The sequence below is a fragment of the Leopardus geoffroyi genome, chromosome B1, assembly GCF_018350155.1.
Source record: "Leopardus geoffroyi isolate Oge1 chromosome B1, O.geoffroyi_Oge1_pat1.0, whole genome shotgun sequence".
Taxonomy (NCBI): domain Eukaryota; kingdom Metazoa; phylum Chordata; class Mammalia; order Carnivora; family Felidae; genus Leopardus; species Leopardus geoffroyi.
The window spans coordinates 45,262,572-45,289,186 of record NC_059327.1 but is presented as its reverse complement, the minus strand read 5'-3'; the positions used below and the strand labels follow the sequence as shown (position 1 = coordinate 45,289,186).

Genomic DNA, 26,615 nt, shown 5'->3' with positions numbered 1-26,615 from the left:
GTTGGGCGGCAGAGACGGTATAAATGACCGTGATGAACTGCGTGTACATCTGCACCACAGCCGGAGCCATCTGTCCGCTTAGGAATGCAAGACGTTAACGACCAATCTTAAAGGTGAAAAAGAAGGAAGATAGCATTCAGGAGAGGAAAACCGGGGCTCTCTCAAGGGGTGCGTGCCAGAAGACTCTCTGAAGCGCATGGACTGAAGGATATAAACCTCATACTACTCCTACAGCAATATTCCTAATGAACTAAATGCCCGTCTCCGTTCTCAGAGCCTGTGTTGTTGGAAATAGCCTGGATGCATTTCAAGGAGACACTGGAGGACTGCCGCTCAAAGTGAGGTCTGCAGACCAGCGGCATCACTGCCATTCGGTCGGGTGTTAGGGACGCAGATCGCGGGCCCGCTCCCGACCGGCTGGACTGAAATCTGTATTGTAACAAGATGCCCAGGTGTTCCGTAGGCCCGTTAAAGTCTGAGAAGCTGTAGGCCAGGGGTCAGCCAACACGTTTTATTGGAACACAGGGCGTCCATTCATTTGCCTCTTGATTATTCTGCTTTCACCCGACGACAGGGTCGAGTGGTTGCAACAGAGACCTAATGTCCCGCAAGCCTAAAGCATTTACCCTCCGGCTCTTTACGGAAAGAGCCGGCAGACCCCTGCTCTAGGCAGGAATCTCTGTAACCAGCCCATGTGGCTAACATGCCTGTCAGCCCTTGGAGGGCAAGTTAGTACCAGATATGAATTTGCTGTTTAAATACTGTGGTGGACATTATAGGCAGATGGAGCGATATATGTTAGATGACATTGATCTCAATTCTGGGAGCTTAGGAGTTTTCTAAGTTTACACAGACACTTCAGCAAAAGTTGGCAAAAGCTTTAAACTTTCTGCTACCTTGACGGAGTCAGATGGCTCTTTCACTCCCTCACTCACCCAGAGAATAAAGGAAAAAAATGATAATCTGGTACTTGTAGTAAAACAGTCACCACATTTCTCTGTTGCATCCTTGATAGCATATTCATTGTGACTGGAAATATTAACTTTTTTCCAAATACACCAAGATGTAGCTCTGACTTTATGCCAGTGTTTGGGGATCATTTTATACCCAACGAATTACCCAAAGAGACAGCATTCTCCCCATCTTGATTTTCACCAGGGCAAAATGTTAAAACAGGTGTGACTGCTCTGCTGTATATATAGCAAAAGGATTGCTGAAAATGTGCATTCCTTAGTGCATGCCATAAAAGAGCTTATGCAAAGACCCACAGAGGACTTCAGTGACTAATGGGGAGGAAGAGGCCTGCTAAGCCAACATTACTGGAATTGCCAAGGTATTTTGATAGGAGATCCTGGCCAGGAGCTTCTAGACTTGCATTTGCAAGAGTATTAAAGAAGCACCTCATCGTGTGTTTTAAACCCTTGGAATTTTCCCGAACTTGTGCTTTCCAAGTCTGTCCCCGTCTCTGTCCCTGTCTCTGTCTCTCTCCTACACACGCACGCGTGCACGCACGCATGCGTGCGCACACATCCCGATAAATGCTGGGCTGCAGCCCCAGACTCCAGACGCGTGCATCCATCATAATTGCAGCACTGCCAGCAGTCATGTAACTGCTTAAAGACCTCAACAGCCTTCTGGCACTTAAAGGAAAAAAAAAAAAAAAAAAAAAAAAACCATCTAATTAATCACAGGTGAAACAGCTTGGACTGTCTCCAAAAGCCCCAGAATTTACTGCCAAGCTTTGATGCTAATTTTCTTTCTAAGTAACCCCCTAAAGAAATTTACGATTAGGTAATTAAAGTAATGAATAAAGAGATACTTAGGTGGAGAGAAAGGAGGAGAGGGAAAAGTCTATTATTTCCATCCTGCAATAAACGCATCTGGGCATGCGTCATTTGTGAACCCCAGCGTAAAGGTCCCTGAGTGGCTTTCTCCTGAAGAATATTTTGAAAATCAATATTTGAAAGACCAAAATGAGGCGTATAAATGAAGTTGGGATCAGGTCACTCTTGCTAGGGCCCGTAAGACAGAGAAGGGAAGGAGGAAGGAGGAGGGCTGCCTTTCTGCCAGATACTCTTGACTATTTTTTAATGCCACAGCTTATACCCTACAGGGAGGTTGGTGATGCTTTCTCCCTGTGAGCCAATTGGCTATAGCATCACTGGGTTGGATTTAGGGATCTCACTGTCCTCATGTCCCCCATGCCTCCACTGGGACAGATCTGGATTTCTGGGTTTAATTGGTTGGAAAGAAATTGCTCCAATCTTTTGTTCAGCAAGTATTCAGAGGAGGGCTTTGGATTTTACCACCCCAGCCCTGATCCTTTCGTCTGTCTCTGACACTCAATATTGGAACACCCCAGGAAGGGGAGTTTTAGTTAATTGGCTACTTAGGTTTCGGAATTAAACAGAAATACTCCTTATTGAAACGATGAATTAAACAAGTTTCTGCTAAACTCCGAAGTGCCTAAAGCTTCAATCCTTGGTGTAAAACCTTGCTATCAACTATTTTTCTGTGTTAATAAATATAGTGTAATAAGCATAATGTTTTTTTTTTTCAACGTTTATTTATTTTTGGGACAGAGAGAGACAGAGCATGAACGGGGGAGGGGCAGAGAGAGAGGGAGACACAGAATCGGAAACAGGCTCCAGGCTCTGAGCCATCAGCCCAGAGCCTGATGCGGGGCTCGAACTCACGGACCGCAAGATCGTGACCTGGCTGAAGTCGGGCGCTTAACCAACTGTGCCACCCAGGCGCCCCAGCATAATGCTTTTTTAAATAATTCAGGATCTTGAATTTTTGATTGAAAAACTCTTTGATTTATGTCTACCTTCAAGACAGTTTATAAGCTTCTTGCAAGCAAAGATCTGAGGAGACTCCCATTTTGTCTCCTCCCCAAGTCTAGGAAAGAGTGAGTACTAATTGTACCATAGGTTTATATAAAGAAGGTATTGGGGCTCCCGGGGTGGCTCAATCGGTTAAATGACCGACGCTAAGGTCATGATCCCCCAGTTCGTGGGTTTGAGCCCCGCATTGGAGCCTCCATGGGATTCTCTCTCATTCCCTTTCTCTCTGCCCCTCCCCCACTCACTCTTTCTCTCAAAATAGACTAAACAAAAAAAAAAAAAAAAGAAAAAAAGAAAGAAAAAGGAAAAGAAAAGGTATAGGAGATTGTACTGAGTAAATACTGACTCAAAGATACACCCTGGAAATTTAGTTCTTGTTTTTTTAACGAAGTTACCATATGAATTTATTTGTTTACTTTTTCCCCTCCTGAAAGGGGAACGCTGAAAATAATGGAATCCGAATATTGATTTGAAAGTGAGGTTAGAGATTTTATGGTCTTAAGCTTCACTTCAGAGCTGAGAGGACTGAGGCTCAGAGAGGTGACTTGGTTTGGCAAAGATGCACAGCCACCTCGTGGGTGGGTGTTTATAATTACGGACTCGGACTCAGAAGCAGGATATATTTGCATTTGTAAACTGCTCTGCTACTTTCCCACGGTGGACCGGGAGGAACGGCTTGCTTTCTGGGCTTCCTTTTCTGACCTACAAAATGAAAACAGTAACATTCTTGAGTTACAATAAGGAGTAAATGAGCTGTTAATATAAGTAAGATGCTTAACATCATGCAAACACTAGAAGCGACTTAGCTCTTCTTCGGTTTATTGATTGATTGGTTAATTTTAATTGTTATATATTTAATTGCAATTTTATTTTTATCGAATGGATTCCTTTTCATTATTCACAACGCCTTGCTGCCTTCCAAGGGAGGTAGAGTCATGGTCTAAGGTGGCTCTTTGTTGTCTCAAGGCTAGATGGGGGTGTATGTTTCTGTTTCGGGGGAACTGGACCACAGCTCAGTTGCTTTGTGTAAGAAAGAGCCACACATTTGAGAGCCCTCCAGTTCAGAGCGCCATCTTCTTCCCAGCCAATAAGTTCTGAGCTTCATTCCTAATGGAGGAGTGGGAGATCTCTCCCCCGAGACAAAGCACTTTCAGGACATGAGTGAACCAGAGAAGAGAGGTGGAGGGCAGGACTGGAGATCATCCCAGGATTTGGGTTTCTTCCTGGTCCTCCTGATTCAGCCAAGGATCGAAGGTCACCATCTACTCACACGCCCATCTCCCTGTTGTGTCCCCCAAGCCCTCAGAGGCCCAGGGCCCTGTTTTCCTCTGAGCATCTACCTACAAGGCCAGGGAAGTGGGGGAATCCCGCCAAATGGGAATTAAAAATGACAAAACAGCTGATTAGATCTGAGGTGACAAGAATGAGAAATAAAAGCCATTAGAGCCCATTTGCAACGTGCCCTCCGAGAGTCAAGTTTCAAGGTGTTCCTCGGAAGATTATTAATGGCATGACAGTGTTTTCCGTGCAGGGATCTGATACGTGAAATAACACCAATGTACGCACATCGCATTCTAGATGGTAAGAGGGGCCTGCCCTCATTTATTTAGTTGCACAGATTTGAAGAGACACCGTAATTTGGCTGTCAGGACCAGGGCTAGTGTAAGCCCCCAGTGCTTGGAGACACAGATTTCCACAGCAAATGGCTTTCTTCTATAGCAGGGCTGGGCAAACTATGGCCCATGGGCTAAACCTGGTCGGCTGCCTAATTTTTTTAAGGGCAATGAGCAAGGAATGGTTTTACAGTTGAAAATGGTTTTAAAATATCTAAAGAAGAATACATTATGACCTATGGAAACTTTATGAAGTTCAACTGCGAGTGTCCATAAGTGAAGGGTATTTTGGAATATAGTCACACTCATTCATCTACGCGTAACCTATGGTTGCTTTTGGGCTGTAATGGCAGAGCTGAGTAGTTGTGACAGAGACTCTGTGGCCTGGAAGCCTAAATTACTTACTGTCTAGGCCTTTCTAGAAAAGTTTTCCAACCCCTATTCTATAGGATTTCTCGGCCAAACTCCTTTACTTTGGAAACACAAAAAGAGTCATCACTTAGCAAAATACTATAAAGGTTTTCTTTAGAAGAATATAGCTTCACTTTCTGAATGTTTATTTATTTATTTTGAGAGAGAAAGAGAGAGAGCGCGCAAGGAAGGGGCAGAGAGAAGGGGGAGAGAGATAGATTCCCAAGCAGCCTCCACACTGTCAAGGTAGAGCCTGACTTGGGGCTCAATCTCACGAACCATGAGATCATGACCTGAGCTGAAACCAAGAATCAGACACTTAACCAACTGCACCCCTACAAAACTAGGTGCCCCTATAAAGCTTCACTTTAGAGTCACAGCATGGAAATCAGTTTATCCACCCCTCCCAGAAACAACCACCCAACCCTGAGAGCAAGAAGTTTCAGGTTCCTTTAAAAGTTGCTGGGGTTGAGGCTCACCAGGCCTGTGGCCATTCAGACACACAGGAAGGCAGCAGTCCCAAAAGGCAATGGAGACATCCTTCAGAAGTCCTCTCTAAGCTGTTGATCAGGAATTTCCTGTAACTGGAGCCCTCCCTTGTTTTACTTTCATCTGTCGAAGGTAAGGGGGGGCGGGGGGCAGAGAAGATGTAAATCCTAACAAGCTGTGCGTCCATCTTCGGGTCGTCATGCTTTCCTATCTCATTCCTATGCCTGGACTCTTTTGCAAGGGCATTTCTCTCCTCAAAAACAATGATGGTCCTCAAATGGCACCACCAAGACACTTGTCATCCTACGGTCTCAGAGAGCTTACAAAATCTTTTCCCAGTCAGTTTTCATTAGTGAGAGCAAACGTGGTGATCCTGAGGTGGAGAAAGACGTTGCTGTTGTTTGGAGGACAGAACGGATGAAGGTCTACAGTGAAGAGCACGAGCAACACCAGCCCCTGCGCCTCCGACACCACATCTCCACAGGGTCAGTCCCAAAGCCCTTCCGTCAAAGACATGTTCGGCAGAGCTGGCAGCTGCCAGTGACCAGTGAGCTGATCGTCCGAGAAGACAGATGTGTTTAGTGTTCCTAAATACTACAGGGGAAAAGATAGGACATGTCAAAAAGGAGGGGCACACAAAACAAAGGGGACTTGTGAGGGCACACCGCCTGGGCAACTTAATGGATTGGGATTGGAACTGAGTGAAAAATGGGGGTTAAATTGCACTAGTCAGAGAGGGGAATTGATGGAACTTTTGTGGTGAGAAAATCCTGAAAAACTGAGTTATTTAATACCTTCATGATCGCGAATTGGTGGCAGACCCCATCCCCTGACTTCCTAAAGGAATGCTCCTTCAAGAAAATAAAGAATAGACAAAGGACCTTTAGCCAGTGCCTCAGTTGCTTGAGGTGAGAAGTTTTGTACTTTATGGCTGTTGAAACATAAAGTGCTTCGGAGGTAGCCCTGTCTTTGGTGAACTGGAGGGAGGAAAAAGAGAGGGATTTTGAATGCTGCTCTTTTATCGGGAGAGACAAAATTTGGACAATCTCACCCTCAGACTAAGGGAACCACGCCAGCTTTGGTTGTTAAGGCTCCTCTGCAGGATAAACAGTCTCTAGATTGAATTGTGGAAGACAGGTCAAGTGCCCCCCAAGAGGACCCTGCACCTAATGCAGGAGTTGGATCATCAAAATTACTTTTCTTCTCTTTAGTTTTTAGAAATGCTTGCCTATAGATCATCCCAGTAATTTTTCTTCTCCTTTCCATAGTGCAGCATCTCTTCCTGATGGATGCTGAAGTTTCTTTCCATCAAATTTAGAAGGACAAAAAAAAAAAAAACGCAACTTGTTTTGAACGGTGACCTCATAAAGGTAGATGGGAGAGAAAGTGTGGGATTAATTTAAATGACTTCAAAGCATCTTTTGTGTTTTCTCTCGATTTCCATCTTTTTAAAATGCATCCCTCAGTGATAAGCAGGTGCTGTCACATCCAACTGGATAGGAATTGTGAGACACTCAAATTAATGGTCTTGCAAAAAAAGTAGGTCATATAGGAAGCTGGCAGAAATGGCATCTGAAAGCAGGAACCGTGACATAATGTACCCAACTCACGAATAATATCACAGTTGCCTCAGAGCATCACAGGGAGGCAGAGGCCCTCTGAGCAGGGACTTCACTGTAAATAGTGCTCCCCATGCCTCCCTCTGGGGGTTGCCAATAGATAACCTACTGGAGGCTGGAATGTCACCTGAGGAGGTCCCTGCCTCGGGTGCTCTGTACAGTTCTGCAGATGCCGTCAAGTTCCTGTCCTCTGAAAAATGCTGTGGATCCTTCATGTCAGTGGGTTATGTCCAGAGCTTCAGGGCAAGTTTCCTAATAATTGAGACCCCTGCCGGTTCTTCCACCTGGTCATCCGGCCAATAGAAGGGCAGCTGCACCAGAGGCTTGGTAGTAGGCATGCCGTTCTGCTTATTGCCTTCCAAATGGCCAGAATGAATCTTCCAAGAGGCACAAGACCATCTCTAGCCCAGAAAATATCAACAGATGCATCAAGGTGAGAACAACTGCTCTACTTAGGTATTAATGTATACTTCTGTATATGGAAGGCAGCTACCCTTCCTCATGGAGCCATGAATGTGTACATGTTGTATAGGGTAGCTACCCTTCAGGAGAAAAAAAAAAAAAACAACAAACCAACCACTAATTGGCAGTGTGCAATTGTTATAATTAAAAGCCTCTTTGACTAGAACAAAGTTTATTCCTGTTGAAACTCAGAAGAGGAAAAGGTGGCTGCGAGTTTCACCCGAGAAATGTCAGCAGGTTCCAACTCGCCTTCCCTCTCTGTTCTATTCTGACAGTCTCGGGAAGCCTGAAACCCCTTTGACACTCACCACAATGATGACAGATCCTCCCTGAAGACTCTACAGCCGCAAACAAACGCATTGTTCTCCTTGTCAACCCACTATTGAAAGGTGATGCACAGCCGAGCTGCGATTGGCCTCATTTGTTAGTGTTAGCAAGCGTGAGGCTGAAGCTCATTACCCTGAGAAAAGCGAAAGCCAAGAACAAGTTCCTGAAATCAGGCTGCAGGATCAGGGACCTGTCAGCAAGCCTGGAGTATGAATGTGCCACCCTGGCTGGTGACTGAGGCCTGCTTATCCCTCCCCGCACTCCTTCCCACTCCCACATTCAACAGCCCGTCTCCAGAAAGTGCCATGGCAGGGGTGTTTTTGATCCAGAACATGGATATTCAGCTTTTCAGCCCAGTTTTCTTTTTCATCGTATATACTGCCTCCCCACGGAGCAAGGAGACCCAGTGACTGTAACTTTCAGGAGCACTTTGGACCTGTGGCCTTCTCAGGAGTCATCCGGGTCCCTTTGCGGCAAAGTCTTACCCATGTCAGCATCACACACACGATGGCATTCTATAGTGTGCACTGGCAGTCACTCTTTATTAGACTTTGACCCCCTTGAAGACCGGAGCTTTGAGGATGGGTGTGGGCCAGTGGGGAGCCTGGGCTTTGGCCTGGATTCTACCAAATGCTCAAGGTCAACTCCTGAGCCTTTCCAAGACTCAGTGTCCCCACCTACACAATGAGGGAAAGAACTGGGGAATTTTCTGAACTGAATTGTGTCCTCTCCTAAACTTCTATGTTGAATTTCTAACCCCAGTATTTCAGAATGTGATTGTATGTAGAGATAGGGTCTTCAAAAAGGAAATAAGATTAAATGAGGTCATTAGTTTAGTGTCCTTATAAGAATAGGAGATTACGACACAGACATGCACAGAGGGAAACAGGGGGATATTTATGTAAGATACAAGGAGGAGAAGAGGGCCATGTACAAGTCAAGGAGAGAGGCTTTAGAGTAAACCAAGCCTAAGTCCGTTTCTGCTGCTATATATATAAAAAAAATGTCATGAACTGGGTGGATTCTAAACAACAGAAATTTATTTCTTGTACTATTGGAGGCTGGAAATCCAAGATTAGGGTGGCAACATGGTGCCCTCTTCTGGGCAGCAGACTTCTCGTGTCCTCACGTGGTGGAAAGGATAGGGATTTCTCTGGGACCTTTCCTAAGAGCACTAATCCCGATCATGAGGGCTCCACCCTCCTGGCTTAACACCTCCCAAAGGCCCCACTTCCTAATACATCACTTTAGGGGTTAGGGTTTCAACATATGAGTTTTGGAGGGCAGAGGAGACACAAACATTCAGACTATACTACATCTTGATCTTGGAATTCTAGCCTCCAGAATTTTAAGAAAATAACTTTCTACTGTTTAAGCAACCCAAATTGTGGAACTTTATATGGCAGCTGAGATATTGTGATCTATAAGAAATATTTTTTCAGATGACCAAAACGTATTTCTCATATATATTTGTTGTTCATCCACAGTTCCTGGCTCACAGCTCCTGAACCCTTGGAATTTCCTAAGCAATAAGGACAATGGGAGCATCTTTTAATATAATATCTGCTGTCTTTTTCTCAGATTCTGAAATCTTCAGAGCCATAAAGGTGAAATTGATGTCTTGTTATTCATAACAGACCCTTTCCACCACAACTGGGTTTATGTTAATGAGATGATTTGGGGAAAGTACCTAATGAGGGCTGGTTGCCAGGGGAAGCAACCATGAATAGAGAGGGTTGGAACTTTCAGTCCTACCTCCTGACTTCAGTGAATTGGAGAAGGGCTGGAGGTTAAGTTCAATCACCAATAGCCAATGATTTTTAATCAAGTATGTCTGTGTAACGAAGCTCCCAGAAGGAAGTGGTTCAGAGAGTTTCCAGGTTGGGAAACCAGAATATTTCCATGTGCCACCATGCCAGACCCCAAGCTCCACAAGGACAGAAGCTCTTTGTCCAGGACCTTGCCCTATGTGTCCCTTCATCTGACTGTTGATTTGTATCCTTTAATATCCTTTGTAATAGACCAGTAATCTAGTGAGTGAGTGGGTTTTCTGAGTTTTGTGAGTTGCTCTAGCAAATTAACTGAACCCAAGGAGGGGGTCACAGGAACCTCTGATTTATAGCCAGTCGGTCAGAAGCACAGATAACAACCTGGGCTTGCAACTGCCATCTGACGTGGGGGCAGTCTTGTGAGCATCTGATGCTGGCTCTAGGTAGATAGTATCAGAATTGAGTTAAATGTAGGACACACAACTGGTGTCCTGAGTACAGCTTGGTTGTGTGTATGGAGAACCTGCCCTCCACAAACTGGAATTGAGTCCAGAACCCAAAATAGCAGCCCCTAGCAAACTAATACAAGGAGGTCTGAGCTAGAGTTCTTTTAGCCCCTTTGAGAAGGTGCTGAAAGCTAAAGACTCTCTGGGAAAATGTGAAATATACAGAAATTTATAAACCATTCAGGGCCTCAGTGACCTACCTATGGATTCTCACTGTCCTGAGGCCTTCTGGAAGCTTGGTTGATTACTTGATTTTTCATGAGGCAGAAACAGAAAGGCAACAAAATCTCAGATGATAGTGAGACATTTCTGTGGACATAGGTCTTTAGGAAAAGTTAAAATCTGAAAATAAAGGAAGCCACGTTCCCTGAAAGTAACTTCAGTCCCTTAACTTAGGAGAAAAAAAAATAATCTTTGTGTTTTTTTTATCTTCGCAGACATCAGAATACCGCCCCCCCCACACACTTAGAGCATTCTCCTTACTTTTCCAGTTTTGCCTGAAAACACAAATAAATGAGGCAATCTTAATATGCTATGATATTCAGGAAAATTTCCCTTTTCTACCCAGATCTAAAGGATGAAAACATTCAACCATCTTACTTTAAAGGAAAATGGTGTGTGGTGGGCAAGTAAGGGAGTGATTCAGTTTCCAGCTCTAAAATGTTTAGCCCTTTAGGGGTGCCTGGGTGGCTCAGTCGGTTAAGCATCTGACTTCAGCTCAGGTCATGATCTCCCGGTTTGTGAGTCTGAGCCCCGCGTCGGGCTCTGTGCTGACAGCTCAGAGCCTGGAGCCAGCTTTGGATTCTGTGTCTCCCTCTCTCTCTGCCCCTCCCATGCTCATGCTCTGTCTCTCTCTGTTCCTTAATAATAAATAAATGTTTAAAAAAATTAAAAAATAAAATAAAATGTTTAACCCTCTCCATCACAGAACCTTCATGAACAACTAAGCGCTCAGACTTTAGCTAGAAAATTCCTATACTTGGCATGTTTATCCTTCTTCTTCCCAACCTGGTCTCCCACCCCATGGTCCACAACTTATCGCCACTAGGACTGAATATTTCTGGTTCTAAGATTCCCTCCACACTCTCTTTTTTGTACCCACCTCCATTTCCCCATTCTGTAAAATCAGCAGGTTGATAAGATCTCTATGGTCCCTTCCAACTGGAAAAAAAAAAAAAAAAAAAAAAAAGCTATGATTTTATGATTCTCTGAATCCCAGTGCTGTGGTAGCTCTAATTTCAGGCTTGTCTTTAATTCTTTGCTTTGCTTCACAGAGCAGGAGAATAGCTTATGTTGCAAAATGCATCCCAGAGAGGAGGGCCCCAGAGACCAGGAACAGGGTGAAGGCAGGCGGGGCTAACATGGAGCATAACAGCCTGACCCTGTGTAGGAGGAGGGAGGGGCCTTGAATGAGGGTTGTAGAAAACCTTGCTTGGCAATTTGGCTATGCTGATAATTACAGGGCAGGGAAGTTGGGAGTGAAGGGACAGTGATGGACATTTGGATTAAGAGAGCTGTTCCAGGGGTAACTTGGCTCTGTTGGAGAATTGGGAGAGCTGGCAGAGAGCCAAGGATAAACCTTGAACAGAGTTTTTGGAGATAATCCACATGTCCTGTGCACATTGCTTTTTTTTTTTTTTTTTTTTTTTTTTAATAGTGGAAGGGAGTTTTTCTTGACATAAAATGGAAGGTCACTGACTTACTCTTGCACTTAATGTAACAGGTCTCAGACGCTCCTATCAGACAGAACCCAGGATAAGTAATGCATAACTAAAGAACTTCTGTAAGAATTAAATGAGATAAAATGGGCAAATGCAATTTGGAAGTTGTCATGTGTTAATCCAGTGAGGCAGGTGTGTCACAGAAAAGCACTGGTTCTGTAAACAAAACAAAACAAAACAAAACAAAACAAAAAGATCTAAGATTTAGCTTTGCATTTGGCATTTGGTGAGACCTTGTAACCCAACCTCACACTTGAAAGGTGAATGGAGGTTGTAACTGTAATAACAATTACAGGATGAATTGGTAATAATACAAATAAATCTCCTTTCAAAAAGGAACTGCATTCTCCAGCAACTTCAGCTTTCTTCTTGACTCTGAAGAATTTTCTCCCATAAGTTCCCTTTCCATGATGGACTTGGCTGGGTCAGCATTCCATTCACACTAGCTACAAATGGCACTTTCAGATGTCAAAGTTCTGAACCAAACTCTACTGCATCCTTTAAAATTGTCCAGTGAAGAGTCACTCACTCTGGTTCATTTACCATTTTTTTTTAGGGTCTCCAGAGGGCGTCAGAAAAGTTTTGAAAGAAACTGGGCAGTCTTTTATGAGACTACCACAAAAATGATTTCCATTGTAGCATTGATTTAAATATTATATTTGTAAGTGTTATGGCCATACAACATACAATACATGTTGTAGAGACACAATGGGTATCTCTGGCGATGGAATTATGGGTGATTTTTGGCACTATATATATACACACATATATATGTAAATAAATATGTATATGTAATTTTTTTGTAAGTGTTCTTCAATGAGCATGTATTTTTCTTTTGAATTATATTAAAAAAAAACATTATACTTGGGGACGCCTGGGTGGCTCAGTTGGTTAGGTGTCCGATATCAGCTCAGGTCTGATCTCACCTTTAGTGAGTTTGAGCCCCACGTCAGGCTCTGTGCTGACAGCTCAGAGCCTGGAGCCTGCTTCAGATTCTGTGTCTCCCCCTGTCTCTGACCCTCCCCCACTCACACTCTGTGTCTTTCTCTCTCTCTCTCTCTCTCTCTCAAAAATAAATAAACTTAAAAAATATTAAAAACAAAAAAAATTGTCCCTAGCCGTGGTTGAGTTAGGCCCATATCTTGTCCAAGGATAGGCTCTTCTCTCAATTACAATTATGTCTCTTTTTTAACTCAAAGGCTTCAGTGGCCCTTTAATCTAAAGGAGAGTCTTCTCCTGAGGTGTCCATTTCCTTAAAGATATCTGAGAAATGCCAGTTGAGAGAGCCACTCACTTCTTCCAGAACCCGTAATAGTTTTGTATTTCCCCTTCCTTTACAGATCTTTAGCCAAAGAGTAAGGGCCTGTTTTATATCAATGTAAAATCAGGCACAAAATCAGAAGTGCTTGGAGTACGGAGAAAGTAGAACTGCCTCAGAGTTGGGTGTTGCTGGGTTAATATTATGAAGAGAGAGAAGGCAAGGGCATTAAGGGTGCATACAAGAAAGTAATTGCAGTGATGGACCCTGGAATCTAAGCTGGTAACAGTAAAATGAGTTTACTGTGGGTGGTGGGCTATAAAGAATTAGTGAAGGGGAGCTTGGTTGGCTCAGTCTGTTGAGCGTCCGACTTTGGCTCAGATCATGATCTCACAGTCCGTGAGTTCGAGTCCCCCATCGGGCTCTGTGCTGACATCCTGGAGCCTGGAGCCTGCTTCGGATTCTGTGTCTGCCTTTCTCTCTGCCCCTCCCCTGCTCATGCTTCTGTCTCTCTCTCTGTCAAAAATAAATAAATATTAAAAAAAAAAAAAAGAATTAATGAAAAGAGCACTGGGCTCAGTAAATTGGCAATCTTCATTAACCCAAAAACTTGTTGGAATTAAGTTGCTTAGAAGAAACAAGCAGAAGTGGAAGGAAGTGGTGATCAAAGGGTGGGAGGCTGGATGCCAAGATTGGGGGATAGTACTGTCCTTGATCATGATAAAGACTAAGCCATGACCAAGGGAGTGTGTGGCTAAAAGGGAGTAGAGATGCATCCATATTGAGGAGGATGATAAGGAACCGAGAGGCCAGGGTTCTAGATGGATATTCATACCTTAAAGTTGAAGTGACCAAGAATGAAAACAAAAGCAGTGGGGGAGGGGAGCCCCCCTGGTGGGGGAGGGGCAGGGAGGAAGCAGTGCTAAATCTTCAGGAATGAAAATGGAAACCCCAGAGCACAGTCTGTAACTGAAGGGCAGATGGTGTGTGCTTCCAAGGGCAGGTAAAAACAAATGCCTGCAAATTGCAAAGTGGGGAAGGTGGCTCGTAGTCAAGCCCAAGGCTCTGCTGGGAGGAAAAAAGCCCCCACTTAAGAGCACCGTGCCCTGTGGGCAGCCAGTCTTCAGCTAGCACAGGAAATTGAAGAAATCAGAGAAGAATATGAACACATACCAGTTTCCTAATGGCAAGCACACTAGGAAAAGATTTTTTTTTCCTTTTTTTCCCCCTTTTAGTTTCTTTTTTATTTATAAATAAATTTATTTATTTAAATTCAAGTGAGTAGGATTTGAAGGGATTGAGAAGGGTGAAAGCCTGAGGTGTGTTGGAGGGTAAACTGAGGTATATGAAACATTTTAAGAGTTTATTTGAGCAAAAATCCTTTTGAATCGGATAAGGCAAAGTGGAAATGGTGGGAAGTGCTCTAAAGACGGGAACTAGGGGAAAGATTTTATAATGAAGATGTGGAAGCAAAGCAAGGGAATGATCTGATTTGGTTACAGCTTAAGCATTTGCCTTATTTGGAAAAGTCTGGTTGGCTGTTTGTGACTGGCAGCCCTTAGGTTTTGATTTCTTAACCTTGAGGCATTTCAGGTTTAGGCGTTGATTTACTCTTGTGGGCTCTTAAGGCACAAAAGCCATCTCAGTCTAATGGCTTCCTTGTTTAATTAAACAGGTGGGTTAGTTAATGTACAGAACCAGAGCCCTATGGGATGAGAGTATTGGCGTCAAGGGAGGCTTAGAACTTTTCTGGAGAATGAGCTACAGAGGAACATTGAACAGAACCCCTGGTCCCTTGTAATCAGCTGAGTAAATCTCCCTTGGTGTTGATCTCTCCAGAAGCCTGAAGGGAAGAGATGGGACCACGTCAAGATGGGACCACTCTCCTGACAGATGAGTAGGAGAATAATGCGTGTGGCACTCTCTCTCGATCACTTCTATGGATTGTTTCAAAGTCTGGGTGAAGGTCATGAGGAAGACTGGTGTTCTTTGGAAGGGACCTGCCATGATGTAAGGGCAAAGTGTTTTTGTCTTCCCCATTAAGAAAAAAAATTAAGAAGACTCAACCACAAGAAGCCCGCTCGCATGCTCACGTGCCCATGGAAACAAATCGAAAAACCTACAGCTGATTGAGGAAGCTTGCCTACTGCCTAATCTCTTAACCTTCCCACAGCAGGCAGGCCGGGGAGGTGGGGGGAGGAGGACTAAAAGCCCTACATCCCAGGCAACTAATGGCTTTTCCTTTTATGCCATGCTTTTCTAGTGATTTTATTTATTCTTTGGGTTAAGAAAAGAGTGAGAACTGGAAAAAGGAAGAGGTCTGCAACAATGCCCAGGCCAGCTGCAAGGGGAAATGGGACCCCTGTTAGCAGAAGAGGTACATCCATGTCCAATCTTCCTGAAAGCCAGCCCTGTTTTCTGTTGCCTTGTGGCAGACACATGAGTGATTTATTGCTTCTAACGTCTCTTAGTTTGTAATAAAGTTTTCAGCAGCTCTTTTTAGTTGCTGCAACCCCTGCCCCTGCACACACACACACATACACACACACACACACACACAGACTTCACTTTGTTCTTTTTTCACAATGTCAACTCATAAAGCTTTCATCAAGTCAACCAGGTGGAAAACTCCCCTCACTGAAAGAAGCATTCAGTCAGGGTGGTGGAGGCAAGCCATTGGGCAGAAGAGGGGAGTGGTTGACAAGCTGGGGGAAAGAAGAAAGTGTGCTTCTGGGAAGTTTTAGGTGAGGGGAAGTGAGTATAAGCTGCCCCGGGGTGTGCCCTCACAATGAAAGTTCTCCTCTCCTTTGCCTGCCCCGCCCGTAAACATTCACAGAAGCTGACACATCGGTCACGACAACAATGGGGGGTAAAATTCATAATATGCATTTTCAAAGAAGTAGAACTTTGGACCCAATACCCAATGCTGATATGAAGACTTAAGCAAAGTCAATAATCTCCCCTGGGCTACAGGCCAGCATCTTGTGAGGAGGTTGGTTTCTGCTTCCTTCTGGCCCCACTCACCCCCTGGTTCCCATCTCCAGCTCTGCTACACTCTGCCATGGTCATGCCAGTCACTGGACCCTCTCCGGCCCCTCAGGGCCTTTTCAGCTCACTCAGTGTCAGACATTAAGTACCATACAGCCATATGGGAAGGAAAAGTGTTGCTAGAATTATAAAGAATTTGGAGAATGAAAGGCCTGGAGTGATGAAGAAAACAAGGAAAGGCAGAGTAAGATTTATGATGTCATTGTGGCTTAGGAGTTGGGGAAAGGTTGAGTATGGCCAGACCCCATATTTCCTGGTTCTCCTCACAAGAGGCTAATTTGACGGACACTCCCTGAATTCCTAGGATCCAGATGAAAGCCCCATGATAAATTGAGGATTTCCAGGGATCCTGTGAAACACCTGGATGTTAACCTCGTTCTTGCAGAGATCAGACAGGGAAGACGTCATGATGTCTCTGAATTCTGGTATTTTCCCCTCTTACTTATGATAATTGATGAGAACATAGACTACCTATTGGATGTAGCAAATTGACTTTGTCCCAGAGCCATGTTGTAAACCGGAGAACAAGAAGCGGTGAAGTAGGAATAGGAGAGAATACCAACAGAGACACACAACTGCATCCATACTCTTAGCAGCTGGGTTCGCCCTTCACTCTCAACTCTGATATCCAAAATCTGAGTTTCCAAAAAGTAACATGCTGATACAGACGAATAATGGTACTACCTCAACGACATTTCCTCTTTTCCTTTGGTTTTCGGCATTTTGAATACAGCATATGGTTATTTTTACTTATTTTGATTTGGTATTTATCCTGCTTGGAGTTCATGGAGTTTCCTGATCTTTAAAGTTATGTCTTTCACCAAACTGGGCAAATTTTCGACCATTACTTCTTCACATATTTTTTTTTCTGCTCCGTTATCTTTCTTCTCCTTCTCCTCTCTCTTCTCTTCTTCTAAGAAGGTGAGACCTCTTAATGCGGTGTTGGTTCACACATCACTAAGTTTCTGCTAGGGGAGGGTTGTTTTGTTTTGTTTTCACTCTCTTATTCAGATTGGATATTGTCTACAGCTCTTTTTGTTTGTTCATTTTTTTATTTTGAGAGAGGGGGGATTGAGGGGAAAAGAGAGAGGGAGAGAGAGAATCTCTTTCACACTGTCAGCGTGGAGCCCAGGGCAGGGCTTGAACCCATGAGCTGTGCAATCATGACTTGAACTGAAATCAAGTCAGATGCTTAACCAACTGAGCCACTCAGGCTCCCCTATTGCTCTATCTTTAATAGACACCATCTCCAATTTGTTAAGTCTCGCCAGTGGATTTTTTTCCTTCTAAAAAATAGGTATTATGTTGCGACTGACATATACAAATAATATATGCCATAAATAGCATTGAAGTACCAATGCACACAAACAAAACGGACATCCTGGACTGACCACCCATGTTAAGAATTAGAGCATTATTAAGACTGTTGCTTCTATCTGTATCTTCCCTTCTTTCCCATATTCCCAGTATCCCTGCCCTAGAGGCAACCATTGTCCTCCATTATGTGTTGATGGCTATCTAACATTATTTTCACTACATCTTTATCACATATATGTTCTCCAAACAGCATATTGTTTGCTTCTGCTTGTTTTTGAGCTTTATAAAAATGGTTGCAAATTGTAGGTCATCTCTGATTTTAATTTTTCCGCTCAATATTTTAAGATTTATCCATTGTCTTGTATGCAGCTCTCGTTTATTCATATCTGTAGATATAATACTCTATTGTAGGACAAGAAGTCAATTGATTGTGATGGATATTTGACCATCTCTAATTATGTAGTTTTTTCGGGGGAGCTATTATAATTTTTTGAAGTGTAATTGACAAACAATGTTACATTAGCTTCAGATGTACAGCATAGTGATTCAACAACTCTATATACTATATGCTGTGCTCACCACAAGTGTAGGTAGCTACGATCTGTCACCATACAACACTCTAAGAATTTATTTTCAGGGGCCCCTGGGTGGCTCAGTCGGTTGAGCGTCCGACTTCGGCTCAGGTCATGATCTCACGGTTTGTGAGTTCGAGCCCCGCGTCGGGCTCTGTGCTGACAGCTCAGAGCCTGGAGCCTGTTTTGGATTCTGTGTCTCCCTCTCTCTCTGCTCCTCCCCTGCTCGTGCTCTCTCTCTCTCTCTCTCTCTCTCTCTCTCGCTCTCTCTCAAAAATAAAATAAAATATTTAAAAAAAAATTTTAAAGAATTTATTTTCAACATCAATAAATAAAATTTATTGAGAATGTATTGCCCTGTTGGCTCTATACTCGTCATCTGCCTTCAGGGAGGATATAGTCCATTTGGACAAATAAGTCTTAACCATAACAGATAAACCGCAGTATGCAACAATATAAATAAATATTGACCAAGTGATATGATCACAAATCCTGAGCAGAATGTGGTCCTACCAGACTGACAGTTTAGAAAGTCTTCCTAGGAGCAAAAATTGAGCTGATCTTGAAGGAAGAAGAAAGAAAGAAGTAGATAAAAAAAGAGAGAATTTGTGGGTAGGGAAATAAATATGTGAACAAAAATAACAGTTTGATTAAGGGACAATACGCAGCCCAGTTAAGCTAACCCAGAGAGTTCAAGTAGACCAGATGGTAGACCAGGACTCCAAAGCAAAGTTATTTGGATTCTAATTTCTTATGAGCAATGGAACTAAAATCCATTATTTGGGTTACATGGTGAGCTCAGGGCGACATGTAATGGAAATAACCTGTGTCTACTTTTGGCTGTGTTCTGACATGACAATTGTAAAATATAGGGAACAGCCTTTGGTCGAGGGTGGGTCTCTACCTGAGTCAAGTAGACTTTCTGAATGTCAAGTTATCAGTGTAAGAGGTAAATTTAGCAAGCAAACGGGGAGGCACCTGGGTGGTTCACTCTGTTGGGCGCCTGACCCTTGATTTTGGCTCAGGTCATGATTTCAGCTCAGGTCGTGATGTCACAGTTTGTGAGATCGAGACCCCCATCGGGCTGTGTGCTGACAGCGTGGCAGCCTGCTTAGGATTCTCTCTCCCTCTCTCTGCCTCTTCCCTGATATCTCTCTCTCTTTCTCTCAAAATAAATAAATAAATAAATATTTTTTTTAAAAATCTAAAAAAAATCAAAAATAAAAAGAAAGCAAACTGGAACCCGTCTGAAACTACTGAGAAAGGAAATTTCCTTCCCCTGGCCTTCATTCTCTTCAGTCTCTACTTGTATTGCATTTCCAGAAGGTAGGAAAATGATGATCCCTCCCACAAAGGACAGGTTGAAAATGAGATAGGGAGACAATCAGAGCATAAGCTCCATAAGATCAAAGATTTGTGCGTCCATGAGCTTTAGCAGCCAAGGACTTCACACCGTGTCTGGCAACTGGTGGACACTGAACAAGTATGGGCATGTGTATGAAGACAGACGAGCTAGACCATACAAGGTAATTGCACATTATTTTTTATGCTACATTCCCCCCTCCTCTTTTATTTGGTTGTTTAAAAATATTTTAGCCCATGAGTTTAGGCTTAAGCATTAATTAAAAGTGAGTAGTGGTGGTGGCAGTAGAAATTAGTGATAAATCCTTAAGGAGAAAACACATCTCCAGAGTCACAAATGTTATCAACATGGAGTCTCTGGGTCTTGTTCACGTTAAGGAAGCTGAAAAAAATTCCTTAATCAGTAATTCAAAATATTTTTTAGTTTATATTTACACCAACCCTGTGAACGTGGTATAATTATTTGCACATTAAAAATGAGGAGAATGAGATCCAAGGAGGTTAAATACCTCATCCAAAGACACAAAGCTAGGAGCTAAAAGCCAGCATTTAAAACTAGATACCTCTAGGGGCACCTGGGCGGCTCAGTTGGTTGGTTGACTGTCCAACTTTGGCTCATGTCATCATCTTGCAGTTCCTGGGTTTGAACCCCACATTGGGCTCTGTGTTGACAACTCTGAGCCTGGAGCCTGCTTCAGATACTGTGTCTCCCTCTCTCTCTGCCCTGCCCCTGCTTGCACTCTGTCTCTCTGTCTCTCTCTGTCTCTGTCTCTCTCTCAAAAACAAACATAAAATAAAATAAAATAAAATAAAATAAAATAAAATAAAATAAATTAAAAACCAGATATCTCTCAACTAGCCTACCAGTTAGAACTAAAGATTTGGGCTCACAATCTTGGCACAGTGTCACATCAATGATGGAATTTCCAATGAAGGGAAATTCACCCTAAAGAGGGATGGAGAGAGAGGAATGGGCTAATGACAAAGTTCCACAATGGGGCTGGCTTGTGTGGGGTTAAGGATGAGACTGATAATATCAAAATGTCTTTTTCTTCTTGACACAATCCACAATAAAAAAAAGTGAAAGAGTAGCGTCTGACTAAACAAGTAAAATTTAGACCGAATCTTCTGGAAACATCTCAATTACCAGAGCTTACTACAGGCAAAACTAAGACAAAAAAGAGATCCTCAGCTGTTATGATAATAAAATTACCAGATCCATTCTCTTGGAAATTCTGCATTTCCTATTATTTCTTTCTCCTCTTCCCCATTACTCCAAATTAAAATTAAGGCTAAAACTCAGTTTAGAAAGTCACCAGAATTCATCTCTACTTGATTTATCTGATTGAAATTGATTGACTGAATTTGGCCCTAGTTCTCTCTCTCTCTTTTTTTCAATGTTTATTTATTTATTTTTGACAGAGAGAAAGCATGTGAGCAGGTAGAGGGGTAGAGAGAGGCAGAGAGAATCCCAAGCAGGTTCCTTGCTGTCTGCCCAGAGCCCCCTGAGGGGCTCTAACCCATGAACCGTGAGATCATGACCTGAACCAAAACCAAGAGTTGGATGCTTAACTGACTGAGCCACTCAGGTGCCCTTGGTTCTAATTCTCTCTAATTTAATGAACTCATTTAACAAAATTTATTGAAGACATACTATCTCCCAAGCATTTTTTATAGGCATGCAAGACATAAGACACAATCCTTACCCCCAAGGAGCTTATAGTACAGTTACGTCATCTCAAAAAAAGTTACCAAAATGTCCTCAGCCTTGATTTGTTCATCTGTTCGTCAAAACAACTATCATCTTTTTTTTGAGAAACTAAATATTCCCGTATGTGTCAAGGCAACCTGTGCTGCATTGCAGAATGAAAAGTAACCTATGAGGAAATTATTTTTACTTTTATCCACTGCTTCATTTAACAGTCAATAAGCTAAACCCAAACTGTATGGATGAATTAGACAACTTTCTGCCAAATGCTCTGCATTCCTGTGAGGCAACTAGCAAAGTAATATGAAATCACCTCCTCTTTTTTAAGGACTGGGGAAGCAGAAGTACAAGAAGGGGCATTGTTTTGTACATTCATATTTGTCTATAAGTAACAGGGACCCAGAAAAGAGTAATTCCAATAAGGTAGAGGTGTATTTCTCTGTCACGTATGAGAAGCTGGAGGTAGGTTAAGTCCAAGACCCATACCATAGTTCCAAAGTTATTTGGATGGGACCAAGTTCCTTCCTACTTACAGTTCCTCCAAAACCCTGGATATAGTCTTTGTCCACTTGGTCCAAGAGAGTTGCCTTATTTCTAGCCATCACATTCATTTCCAAGTAGCAGGATAGACAAAGAGAGTTGGAAAAGCATGCTCTCTTCCACATGATCCATCTACTTGCTGACCTTTGGTCAAAACTGAGATGACCATTCTTAGCTGCAAAGGACATCAGGAAATGTCGTCTTTAGTCAGGGAACAGTGTCCCTAGCTAAAGGTCAAATTTACTGTGAGAAATTATGGAAGTTAGAGGGAAAGGTTAAAACAAATATTTGGAAGGCAACTAGCAGTCTCCACCACAGGCAATATCAGAAAGTCCATTGATAAATATTCATTGACACCTTCAGGCAGGCTTCCTTTCCTGAGAGTTACGATCTTCTACTGCCTAGGATAACCCCAGTTCCCAGCCAGTGGTTTTCCAACTTTAGCAGGCATCTGAATCACCTGGAGGACTTATTAAGACACAGGCTGCTGAGACCCAGCCCCAGAGTTTCTTATTCAGTAAGTCTGATGTGGGGCCAGATAATTTGCATTGGTGATGCTGATGCTGCTGGTCTGGAAACCAGACTTGGGAATTACCACTCTAGGCAAATGTACAAGCAGAAACAAATAGGAAAAGGGGGAAAGCAAGAGATAATGAGTATTAATAAGGAGTGAGCAATTGAAAGGAGAACTGATAAATAATAATAACAGCAAGCCATGAAGATGGGAATATGTCAGCACCTCTAACTCATCTACTGAGCCTCAGAAGGGTTCCAGTGTTCCAGGACATTTGAGCACATAACATATCCCGGATGTTGTTGCTCAAGAGATCTTCGGTGTGACTGCCCTGACCTGTTCAACCTGCCTATTTTAGCAGAGGCCACACTTTATTGCTCCAAATTGTTGAAATCTGATTGCTTCCTTACTTCTGACACATTATCTTCAGCTCCATTGGAATTGCTGCCCTATGACCTTCCCGGGATATTTAAGTCCAGTCTTGCCTGGAAGGGAAGAAGGCGAACACCAGAATAGCCATAATCGGATTCCCCCTCCCGCAATCTCAGGAATCAGTCACTGGGAAGCTCCTACTTTCCTTATCATCTCTCCAGAGCCCCCTGATAATGACCTTGTCCATTTGAGGGGGTCCCAGAAATACTGAGACAGAAACTTCTAGCCACTGATCAGGAAGGACAATGACATTCTCTGGTTGGGTGGGGAACCCTACTTCATCACCCGAGACTTGTTTTTCTATTTGTTTTGCATATTTTCTTCCCCAGAACGTAATTTCACTCATGGCTACATACACATACATCTGATGAGACTTTACCTCATACATGCTATTTATAGGCTGTAGTTCCTTGTATATCTTCTCTCCTCTAGCCAGTGCGAGCACCTGAAGCTTCACCATAGTGGCTGTTGATAGGCAATCTGTAAGTGGTGAATGGTGGACCCTGAGCCTGGGGTTTTTCCACACACAGTTTGTCCATGGGGCTTTGAGATTCTCTGCTGGCTGCGCCATCAGAAGCTCCAGGCCTTATCTCCACGTGTGAGCATCACCAGTTTGTGGTCTCATTCACCCCCTCCCTCATCTGAGAAAAGATCATGCTCAACACCCTGGGCACACAATTTCTGAAGAGTGCCAGATGCTAATGCAGGCCTTTGGCTGGGACAGATAAAGAAAGGCCGAATGTATATTCCCAAATATTTTCTGTGCAAGAGTAGCAGGTGCCTGCAAACTACCAAAGGGATCCCAAAGCCAGTAGCAGTAATCTCAGGATTGGTCCTGACTCATCAGGTCACTGAGAAGTTGGTTTACACTGTTGCTCTCGTGCGTGTGTGTGTGTGTGTGTGTGTGTGTGTGTGTGTTGCAAATAGAGTATAGAGTTATGTTCACCATCTCTATTCCCTCTCTGACTGATCTTGCTATGAATCATCAGCTCCCTCGGGGCCATCACGTTGAAAAACCCCTAGAAATGATTTATTGAGAGATCTTTGAGTGAGGTATAGGAAATCAGAAAAGTATTAATACTTGAAAAAATGTTGCTTCTTCCTTATTCTTTGCCGTTACTCAATTTGGCATTAGAAACCTGAAGCTGAGCCAAAAAGCAAAAACATATGAGGTTTTAAAGTCACCCATACCTCAGGTGCCGGGCTGTCTATGGAAAATAAAATTGATCTGTTGTAAAGACTTGATGGGGCCTAGGAAGATAGTTCCCTGGGCTCTGTTCATCTGCCCTAATCAGCTGCATTTTTTTTTTCAGTCTCATTTAACTTTTCTTGCCACAGGGATAAAATGAGTGAGAACAATAAAAAGCAAAGGCGTGATGAAGGGGTAGAAGAAATTAAGGGGCTCCTGAGTGAATAGGTAATTTGATTCACTGTTTACATTGCTGGTGGAGATATTTAAACAGTTGACCTGCGGATGACCCTTTAAATTGAGATTTCAGAGAAAATTTTAAAACCAAATAAACTTTGGAGTAATGAAGACTATTTTCTAGACACTAAACTCATCCAGATGGTCAGATTAAGAAGAGTTGAGCAAGGGTCATTACTGGGGAGGGATCTGAAAAGACAGTTTTTCTTTTACCTGCTCAAAAGCTGTTTCTTAGGAAGCATCAAAAATTTATCTCAACCTATTATGTGCAAAGCATTATGGTGGGCAATTAAAATATAGCTGGGAGACAGTAGAGAGCACACAGAAAGGTATTATACCTTTGTATGTTCCAAGCACACACGATTATAACGTAAGATGTTGGAGGGAGGAGAAGTGAACACAAGATGTGGGGTTCAAGAAAGATTTCACCTAGTAAGCGACACTCTGTTAGGGTCTTGTGTGACATGTGAAATGTGGAGACATAGAAGGGAGGCAGTTGTTAGTCAAGGGAAAGGAAAAGGCATTGAGTTTCAGTTAAGAGAAGAGAGAAGGCACTAGAGATTATTGTGTTAATAGCTGATTAGCAAAGCAATGAGCAGGGACTCCTGGGTGGCTCAGTCTGTTAAGTGTCAGACTCTTGATTTCAGCTCAGGTCATGACCTCAAGGTTTGTGAGTTTGAGCCCTGTGTCGGGCTCTGGGCTGACAGCAGGGATCCTGCTTGGGATTCTCTCTGTCCCTCTCTCTGCCCCTCCACTGCTCTCTCTCTCTCTTTCTCAAAAATAAATAAATAAATAAATAAATAAACATTAGAAAAAATAGGGGCACCTGGGTGGCTCAGTCAGTTAAGCATTGGGTTCTTGACTTTGGCTCAGGTCATAACCTCAAGGTTCGTGAGTCTGAGCCCCACATTGGGCTCCATGCTGACTGTGCAAAGCCTGCCTGAGATTCTCTCTCTCTCCCTCTCTCTCTTTCCCTCCACCACGCATGCTATCTTTCTCTCTCAAAATAAATAAATAAACTTTAAAAAAGACTAATGAGCAAAATCCCATGGAGAAACTTTGGCAAAGATGGTAACGTAAATGAAGGTTCACGAAACCTCCTCCCGTATACTGCCCCCCAAAACCAAAAAGAAGCAAAGTAGAGAAAAATACTTTATTACTGCTACACCAAAGAAATGATCCCTACTTTATATTATGAAGCCCTGAGAAATATGTGTTAGATACAATCTGGTCCAAATTGAAATGAATCATCAGAGGCTGACAACCCACCCCCTTGGGTGTTGACAAGATCTCTCCTGCCAAGAGATCTATGAAGTGTTGTAGGAAGATGAGGAGATTCTATATAATAATTTTTTATTTTTTATTTTATTTTTTAAATGTTTATTTAATTTGGGAGAGAAAGAGAGCATGAGCAGGGGAGGGAAAGAGAGTGGGGAGAGAGAGAATCCCAAGCAAGCTCCATGTTGCTAGCACAGAGCCTGAAACGGGGCTTCAGCTCACAACCCAGAAGATCATGACCTGAGCCAAAATCAAGAGTTGGATGTTTAACCAACTGAGACACCCAGGTGCCCCTATAATAATTTTGTAAAGTCTCGAACCCCCAACTTATTAAAACGAAGATTGAACTGGCCATAGGCAAAAAACTAAACACACAGATTTTCTTTTCTGACTGAGGTCAAATGTACTCTATAAACGCCAACAGTTAGGTTAGAAGATTGCACAATCATACCAGATGTTTTTCTCTCTAACATGACTTTGTAGGCTGACTCTGCAACCCAGACAAGCCTTCTAATATGGATAAATACGGTTTGAAGCAAAAACAACCCTGGGAAAGTTATTCAGATACTACAGACCGAATTTACACACCAAGCTCTTTAGCTGCCCATGGTTTGATTTCCTCACCCATGGACTCCTGAACGGCTAAACCTATCATTTCAAGCCAACACACAGGACCCCAGATTAAATATAAAGGGAAGGTTAAAATGGTGTGCTAGTACACTGAAAATGGAAACAAGAGAAACTCACTTTAGTTGGGCAAATAGCAAGGCCAGAAATTTCTCACATTAAAAAATGTTGACCAGTAAAAAGAATCAAACTAGCAAACACAAGACCCATGTAAAAATCCCGCGGTGGTAAATGCACACCCCAGAAATGAAAATGAAATTAATAAGAAACTGTAAGAAAACTACAGACTGCATCACACTTTCAAGGAAAAGGAAAATAAACTATGTAACAAATTAAAAGGGAGATGATTAGTAGATTCAGTTTTTTAAAGAGAGAGTTATTAGAAATAATAAAAGGTAATATGATAATGCCATTGCATTTAAATAGCATAAGATCCAGGAAAGGTAGGAATTAATATTACAGCAATGGAATCAAGGATATGGAGGGTAGGCCTGCAAAACAAAACAAAACAAAACAAAAACAAAAACACCTAAACTATAGAGGAAAATCACAAAACAGTATAAAACAGAAATATATGTGGAGAATAGACAGAAAATAATCATGCAAGTGACAAGTGGACTTGAAGAGGTCAACAGAAGAAATGGGACAATCAAAGACATAGCAGAAGAAAACATCCCTGGAGTTTATGAAGATTTCAATCTACAGACTGAAAGAGTGTACCGTAATTTATTGAAATTTTCACCAAGCTTCAAGACATGTCCTAAAGAATC

At 42.7% G+C, this 26,615-nt stretch overlaps 1 pseudogene; it reads left to right on the top strand.

Annotated features, from left to right (window-relative positions):
- The window catches only part of LOC123596348, a 60,074-nt pseudogene that overhangs the window by 16,405 nt on the left and 17,054 nt on the right, over window positions 1-26,615 (top strand).